We start from the raw sequence: 9,063 nt of genomic DNA on the forward strand, positions 1-9,063 counted from the left end.
CTCCCGGCTGTCACAGCCGCCGTCACAGCCCTCGCCAGCAGCCGGCGCCGCTTCCGGCTCGCCCTCAGCTCACTTCCGTCTTTACTCGCGCCGGAGATCACCATGACAACGGCGGCGCGCGCTCGGCCCGGGCCCGCAGGAAGCGCGCGCTCCGAGCGACGGCCGGCGCCGCGCCGAATTCCCCCGGACACGTGGCGACTTTTCATTATCGACTGGCACAAAGCAGCGCGGCATCGGAGTGCGGCGATATTGCCGCCCAGGCGCCGATAGACATCATAATTAGCGCCGGCGATGAATGCGGCGCGCCGACGCGCCGGAAACGCCACGGCGCGCGGCGCACTGATAGGGGCCCGTCGGCAGCGACGACCGACGGCCGGCGGAGATGGGCCGGGAGATGGGCCGCTGGGAGACGGACGGGCCAGCGGGACGCGCCGGCGGACGGCGGGGACAGTACAGAGCTGCTATCCCAGTCCTCAGATCATGTAGACTGCACGGACTCCGAACTCAAATATCGAATTTGTAACCAACAGCAGCTGGGTGTTAACCGCCGACTCCTGAGGCTACTGGGACGATCGTCGGAGACAATGGGACGACCACTGGCGCCTGCCTCTCAGCAGGCCAGCAGCGGCGGTCGGAGTCTGCTTAGGCTGTCCCGCACGGCACATAGGCCATGCGGCACAGTCTACCTTCCCCCAGCATCTCACAATGGACGGAGGCGGAGACGGACAAACATCGAAGCGAAGCGCAGGCAATGACAGAGAAAGGACGCGCCTCAATGAAGCCCAAACGAAAGAGGAATATGCAGGGCGGCGCATTCAAGCTAGAAGTAAAGAAAGGACCGATCCGACTTCAAAACAGTCTTCTTGCTCTATACCACACTCCACAGAGTGGATAACGATGCCACAATTGGAACAACTTCAACAACTGCTTGATCTGTTCTTTGAGAAAAAAAAATCTGAAGAGCTGAAAATGAGAAAATTCATTTTAGTATCCAAAGTCTCTTGTGGGTATCCAAATCTCTCTTTCCCGCTTACTGTAGGCTCGACTTCCCCTTTTCACTCCCAGTGGCTCGTCGATCCCCTGTTTTACCCTAAGATACGTCCATGATCCGCCCCTGCCATGTCCCCGGTCAGCACCCAGTGGTCACTGGTCAGCCTCTCTGTCCTTGAGCATGTAGCAGGTGGTTAGCGCGGCGTCAGCGGCGCGGTTGCGGCGTGGTGTGACGCACGGCGCCTTAACCGGAGCCGAGCAGTCGCGCGGGGCCGCGCCGTCTCCCCCGTTACGGCCTGTTGAGCAAAGTGACTGGCCGGAGCAGGCATCTGGAAATTAGGCACTGGCGTCGGCCGACAACACAAGAAGTGCCCTGTCGGATCGACTAACTCTCGGGCGGGTCGGGAGGGAGGTCCTCCCTCCGTCCACCCACGGCAAACACGCCATGGGTGGACGGAGGGAGGAGCAGCGGACTGCCCGCGGCGCTGGACGCCATTGTACTCAGAGGGACGGGAGCGGACCGGAGGGTCAGGTGAAGATGACCAATGGCCGCCCAGAGATAGTCACAGGGGAATAGTGGCCTCGAAAAAATAATTAGGTACAGGGAACGTAAATCGTTTGAAAAACGGAAGGACCGCATCCCGGACAGTCTTCTACACAATGCGGGTGCCGAGCTGCAATATCCCGAGTGTTCAGCAGTCAGCAGTAGCACCCTTCCCTTTGGCCGTAATTTCAGCTAGCCAGAATGATAAAACGAATCGACCATTGCCACTTTTCCGGGAACAACAATCAGCGGTTATGCTGTATGGTGTCCCGTCTAAGAACTCGGTCAAAATACTCCAAACACCTCTCTAACGGGAGCTGGCCCAAAAGGAACGGGTGCTTGTAATATCGCTTCTTAACCCGGCAGTTGCTGGGGTGTTTCGCCACCCACCGTTTGCTGGGGGGGGGGGGGCGTTAAACGCCCCCAGCCGATAACTCGAGAACCAATAGGCGCAGCGAAACGCACGAGGCGGCAAACGAAAGAACGCGACGAGACGCTTCAGATGAGTACTTTAAAGTTGAATTTTGAGATCACAGGTCGGGTCAAGGTCAGGTCAAACACCTGAAATCGGGCTTTCAGTAGCATGGACTTCAGGACTTCGCAATGGGCGCCTCTCGTCATAAACTCTGTCAAAACGATATCTCAAAAATTTTCCGACCGATTTTTTTGAAACTTTGTCACAATACACTTCATTCAATTCCCTACAGGCACCGAAAATTTGGCGCGCCTGTGGCGCGCCGTTTTTATGCTATGGCCCGGCGAAAAAAGTGGGGGCGTTTAACGCCCCCCCCCCCCCCCCAGCAACTCGCAGATTAAAAACAGTGCGCTTTCAGTATAGAGCATAGTCCAAATCTGGGGTCACCCAAGACGCACCGTTCACCGTCTTGAGGGGCAGGCAATCGGAGTCGGAATCTCCCCGAAGCGTCGCAACAAATTAAGCGTCGGGTCAGGTCACTCGACAGGATCAGGTCACCGGGCAACGTTAAGACCTTAGCTCAAGAAAAAGTAAATGTTCGACCTAGCTGTAGGTGGGTAGGTATATGTGTGTACGAAATGAGTGATTTCTTTGATACTTCCCGCGACTGCTAACGATTAAAGAATGTATCAAACAAGTCAGAGTTGGAGTCGGTCGGAGTCGACAGTTCTGCCCGGAGTCGGAGTCGGAGTCGCCAAAATCTTACCGACTCCGACTCCGGAGTCGAGTTAACAAGTCTTAGGTAACCTTAGGTCAGGAATTATTGAGGTCAACCGGAGGTCATGTTCGAGCAAAAATGAGCAAAAAACATGACATCTTGAAACGTTCACAAAAGCTACAGTTAAAAGGACCCTCCCACCTTCAAAAAAGTTTATGAATTGGCATGAAAGTGATGTCGCTCGGTTCAGAAAGAGCGAAAACGAATATCTACCAAATTTCACCGAAAATATTCACCGGTTTTCAAGATATTAGACTTTTACTTTTGTTTACTTTTGGGATCTCCGCTGTTCCTAGCGACTTTATTTGGAAGCAATAGTTTGGCAGCTGAAAGTGCGGCACTTGTTGCGTGCAAAGCAGCATATACCACTGCGTGCTACAAAACGTTTTAGTCAAACATTTAAAAATCGTTAGATATCTGCACTGACGTCACACATTCAGAGGGATATTCCTATATGCATTAGCCCCTCTGAATCAAAATGCTGCAATTTTGAAATTCAATATTTCCGATTTAAGGCATTTCTCGATGTTGTGAGTGCCAAAACCGGTAATTGTGAGCCAGGGACCCCATTTTGGCTATCTCAACCCAAATCTAATGTTAAGGTGGGAGGGTCCCCAAGCAATATCAAAGTTCTTTATGTGGTCGTGTACTGTGTATAGAGAAAGGACGGCGCTACAAAACTGCTATCTTGGAATTTCAAAAGTTGTGATTTTGATCCCCCAAAATAAAAAAAAAATGTTTTTTTAAAATAAAATAGCAAAAAATCCAGTGTTTTTTTAATTTCGAAAAAACGGAATATACACGATAATCCCTGCGCTCTATCTACATACCAAATTTCAGAACGATATCTCCTTTTTTGGTCAAATTATAGCGAAAAAAACTGTTCAAAATTGGAAACGTCAAATTTTTAGCACAATTTTTAGCAATTCTAGATCACGTAGTGCAAAGAAAGACCACCATTAGACTCCTCGTGACGAGCTGCATCGAATCGATACCCATTTTATGCAAAAATATCAAGTTATTTGACCTAATTTGACCTGACCTTGACCAGAACATAACATAAACTGGCCCCAAAGGCTGCTTGACCCACATAATCGCATGTAAAATGGACCATAAAACATGCATCACATGACATTTTCATATCGACTCAGTGACCTGACCTCGTATCAGTGACCTCAAATACCAAATATGTGTCGGAAGAACAATTTCCTATCGATGAATTACAATGACATGCATTTTACTCCATTTTACAACACGTTTTTTGGAATACCTGTAAGCGGTGAACATTCGACATTTGACCTGACCTGTGACGTCATCTGTTTGACCGAGGTCAATGAAATTGGGTCACAAGGTAGTTCCTCGTTGGGGCTATCCAACGCCGTTTGCTGCTTGTTGCTATGCTGCGTGGTTTACGAGATATTTGGGGGAGGGGGGGGGGGGGGGCAAAATGCCCCCCAACGCGGGGCGCGTTGCTCGGCAGACCCCAACGGTGCGCGGGTTAACCCTCGCCGTCACAGGGGGGTTAATGCGCCCCCTAAGGTTTTTCGCGAATAGCTCAAGTAAAAAGAGATTGATCGCGACGAAACTTTCAGTACCCTCGCATTAAACATTTTTACACCTACCAGCTACCCTGAAAATTTCATAACCCTGACCCAAATGACCTTTGACCTGTGGCTGTGACCTCTTTTCCAAGACCATGTTTGGCCGGAATCGCGATTCGGCGTATGTCGGCTTGCATTAGCCGCGCGTTTGCAAGCTTTTCGTAGTTTCAAACGTTCAAACATGTAGTTTGATGTTGCTCTCATGCATTTGGGTTGATGTCAAGGTCACCTGAAGGTCAGGTCAGGTCACTGAACTTTGGTGACCTCGGTCCACTTTTTCGAGTTTTACATGTTTCTAGGCTAGTTTTTGGAGCTGAATTCGAATTTAGCAGCCATTTGAACATATACGAAGTAGTTTTGGTGCCTTCGTAATCGTAACATGTTGAAGCTGTCAGAGGTGGTTGACACGTACTACGAATACCCGTCACGACCCCTACTGGTTGACCTGACCTGACCTGACCCGACCTGGTCTGCTCAATGACATCATCTGTGATCAAAACTAACACGATATTCGTGCTCAGCACCCCAAAACCCCCATAGCAGCCACACTTTACGACTTTCTAACAGGCCCCGATCTTCCCGACTTTTGGGTCATTGACCTGACCTGGAAGGTCAACCGATGACCTAGGATTTTAAAAATTGGGTATCATCGGCTTCCTCTCGTGACGGGCAGCACGCTCGTTTTTCCGCGAAGCTCTAGCTCGATCAGGGGCCAAATGCGAGGGGGGTCGTACCCCCCCCCCCCTGTGCCGTCGAAGGACGCAAAATGGCCTGTGCCGGCGAGGGTTAACCCGCGCGGGGCTGGGGGGTAAATTTTACCCCCCTTGCGAATTTTTGCAATATCTCAAAAACAAACTTTCAGTACCTTTTCTTACATCAATTTGACACGTTCCCTGAAAATTTGAGCGAAATCCGTCGGAAATTTTTTGAGAAATTGACGTTTTAGTGACGTCATGTTCGCCATTTTCGCCTCAAAAACGGCAAAATTTCAAACGCCGCTAACATCTTCATTTTTAAAGGAATCAAGACGTAACAAAAAAGATTATACGTAATTCTACTTTGTCTATCAAATGGCTATCTCGGTTTTTTGAAAATTTTGGATTTTGGCCCAAATTTTAAAAAAAACTGACTTTTTTGGGAAAATAATTATAAAATCCAAAATTTTGAGTGTATCGAAAAAACCGGAATATGTGTCAGAGAAGTGGTCTATGTGCACCTACATACCAATTTCTAGAAGAATCGGTTCAAAAATGTGGGAGATATTAAAAATTTTATGACGTCACGACACACAAAATTTTGAAAAATGATTTTTTTTGGAAGTTCTAGACCTCGTACGGAAACAAAAATAGCACCATTCGATTCGCCGTGAAAAACTGCATCAGATAGACACCTTTTTAGGCCTTAACAACCAACTTCAAAATTTGACCTCACTTGACCTGACCTTGACCTGACCTCGACCTGAAATTCATCCAGAGGTGGTCCATATCACTTATTGAGTGTGCCTATTGAATTCTATGAGTAAAATGACCCATAAAACATGTGTCGCACATGCCCTTTTCTATATTTTGTTTTTTGGTGACCTGACCTGACCTGACCTTGACCTTGACCTCTGAATGATATTGTATGCAACGAATATTGTCTTGGTAGCCTAAGAACACGTTTTGGGCAATCAGTCTCAGTCCATGACTCCATTCTTCGGCAACTACGGTGCAAGGCCGATACTGTAGAAACTTGCAATTTGTACCCTTGACCTTGACAAAGTGGCGTGGGGTGCCATTATCTAGGTAGTCTCAACCATCTCTATTATGCAGATGATATGGTCATTCTTTCGCCTACGCCTTTTGGGCTTCAAAAATTGCTGAACATTTGCTCCGAGTATGCGAAAGATCATGACATTCTATTCAATACTAAAAAGACAGTCTGCATGGCCATGCTTCCCGTGAGTCTTCGAAATCTATCACTCCCTAAGATATCATTGTGCAATAGTGTGCTTTCATATGTCGACGAATATAAGTATCTTGGATACCACATTTCGAGCACACGAACCAAAGTGGACAATGTCGAGATTTGTCATCAGTACCGATCACTGTGTTGTCGTGCCAATTCATTGAGTCGTAAATTCGCTTTATGTACATATTCGGTTAAAAAGTATTTGTACAATGCATATTGTTCTAACATCAGCTACATGCATTTATGGCACTCGTTTCATGCATCGGTTCTTCGGAAATTTAAAGTGTGTTTCAATAACGCTGCTAGAATGTTTTTAGGCTACCCTAAATATTGTAGTGCCTCTGGAATGTTTGCGCAAGGACACATAGATGGCTTTGATGCGACCTACCGCAGAGCTGTGTGGAATTTCATGTCGCGTTTGAAAAAGTCAGAAAACCGAATAATGTCTACACTGTATTACAGTGATATCGCCCACACATCTCCTATGCGTAAAGTGTGGACTGCAGCATTGTGTGGTTGTTGATCGCTGCTGATGTTGGTCATGTACCCATGTCATCTTCATACCGTCATCATCATATGATTGTCACGTCATCATCATTGTGTGTTACTTCTTATGGACCCAGAGTCTGCCAATAAAGGGATCTCTCTCTCTCTCTCTCTCTCTTGACCTCAAACTTTAAATTAAGTACATGTTTTTAGTTGTTCGTGATGAGATCTTTCGATTGGCGTTTGAATTTTCCAAATCGGACCATTAGTTCGGGAGATAACAGGGGGGGGGGGGTAAAATTTACCCCCCCCCAGCCCCGCGCGTTCGGCTAGAGACCCCAGCCCCGCGCGGGTTAAGAACCGTCCGGAGTCGGAGTCTGAGTCGATTTTTGAAGCCGGGGTCGGAGTCGGAGTCACCCTAAAATCCATTTACTCCGCAGCCCTGGTATCAAATATGGGTAGGTACCTATATGATATCAAACATTTATATATCATTGGTGACCTATGATGACCTATGAACGCCAAACCCAGATAGTTCTTGTGACATCTCAAATGCTATGGTTGGCCTCAAACGTTCAAACTGCGCCGGATCTCGTTACCTTCGGATAACTCTGGAACGAATAAAGATACCTACAGCCACAGCGCTGCAAAAGGCCCTTTCGATAGCCCCTTTAAAGCTCTAGCGGACACATGACCTCAGGATTGACCTAAGGTCACTGGTTTATCCCCCTGGCAAAGACTCAAAACTGACGTTTTTGCGGAAAACCTTTTTTCTGCAACTACTTTTCACCCCAAGCTTAGAATGTCTTGATTTTCCCGGCGTCGTGTTTCTCTCACCGAGGCGCTTCGAATGCACTATAGTATGACCTTGAAGTCAAGTTGAAAATTTGACCCAAGGCCAAGGTCATGACCTGACCGGAGAGGTCATGCTGCATACCAGTCGAACCGTGTTGTTGGGCTGAACACATTCAAGATGTTTTTATTGCTGTCTATAAAAAGTTATAAAAAGTTGTAAAAAGTTGGTCCCATGCATTAGGGTGGGTGTCAAGGTCACCTGAAGGTCAGGTCAGGTCACTGACCTTTGATGACCTCGGTTCACTTTTTCGAGTTTTACATGTTTCTAGGCTAGTTTTTGGAGCTCAATTCGAACTTAGCCACCATTTGAGCTTTAGTTTTGGCACCTTCGTAACATGCTACGGTAACATGCTAGGCAGCTGACACCTACTACGGATACCCGGCAGGCATCCGTACCGTAGAAGTATCAGGTCAGCCCCTACTGGTTGACCTGACCTGACCTGACCCGACCTGGCCTAAATGCATGAGGACATCATCTGTGATAAAAAATAACATGATATTCGTGATCAGCACCCCGAAAAATCCCATCGCAGCCACACTTAACGACGTTCTAACTGCTAACAGGTCCCGCTGTTCCCGACTTTTGGATCATTGACCTGACTTGGGAAGGTCAACGAATGACCTAGGACCTTAAAATTGGGTATCATCGGCTTCCTTTCGTCACGGGCAGCACTCTCGTTTTTTCCGCGAAGCTCTAGCTCGATCAGGGGCGAAACGACAATGGGCGGGGGGGGGAGGGTTGACGCCCCCGCCCCCGGCTGGCAAAACAACAATACGGGCGAGGGTTAACGCGTTTAGACGTTATTTGCGAAAAACGGGAGGGGCACCCCCCCCCCCCCTAGCGGGGGCGGGTGAACCCGCGCCCCTCCCTTTTTTCTGCAATAACTTCTAAATCGCTTGACGTATCGACGCGAAACTTTCAGTACCTTCGGCGGCATCAATGTCACACCTTGTGTCAAAATTTGAACTTCGTAGCTACCATAGGTCGGCCGTAAATGACGTCAGAGTGACGTCATGTTCGGCCGATTTCGACGCATTACATGGAACCACGGCAATCGCTCCCAAGAGCTCAGTTTTTAAAGGTAGTGTGCCACCTTTGAAAGATTTCCCATTTTATTTTTCCTAGGATAAGAAGCTTCTGTTTTTACCTAATATCGCAAAGAAAATCAAAAATGGGCCTGGAATATTGCCTTTTTCGCCTAAAAGTTTATCGGTTTTTCGATATGTATAACAACTGTAGTGGGCTGACCTGCAAACAGGCGTCGGCAACAATCGCGAATGCGGCGCACATGTGACAATAAGCAAAGGTCATTATAGAGTTACGACGTACGGGAATGAGTTATCAGCTGTCTAATCGTAGACAACACAATGTCGAGCCTTAAACTGTAAGCCTGTATTGGTATTGTTTCTTTTATTTGGCTGTCGAACATTATTTATGGTTTGA

Source organism: Amphibalanus amphitrite, unplaced genomic scaffold (assembly GCF_019059575.1).
Source record: "Amphibalanus amphitrite isolate SeventyFive unplaced genomic scaffold, NRLGWU_Aamphi_draft 000016F_arrow, whole genome shotgun sequence".
In the NCBI taxonomy this organism is placed as follows: domain Eukaryota; kingdom Metazoa; phylum Arthropoda; class Thecostraca; order Balanomorpha; family Balanidae; genus Amphibalanus; species Amphibalanus amphitrite.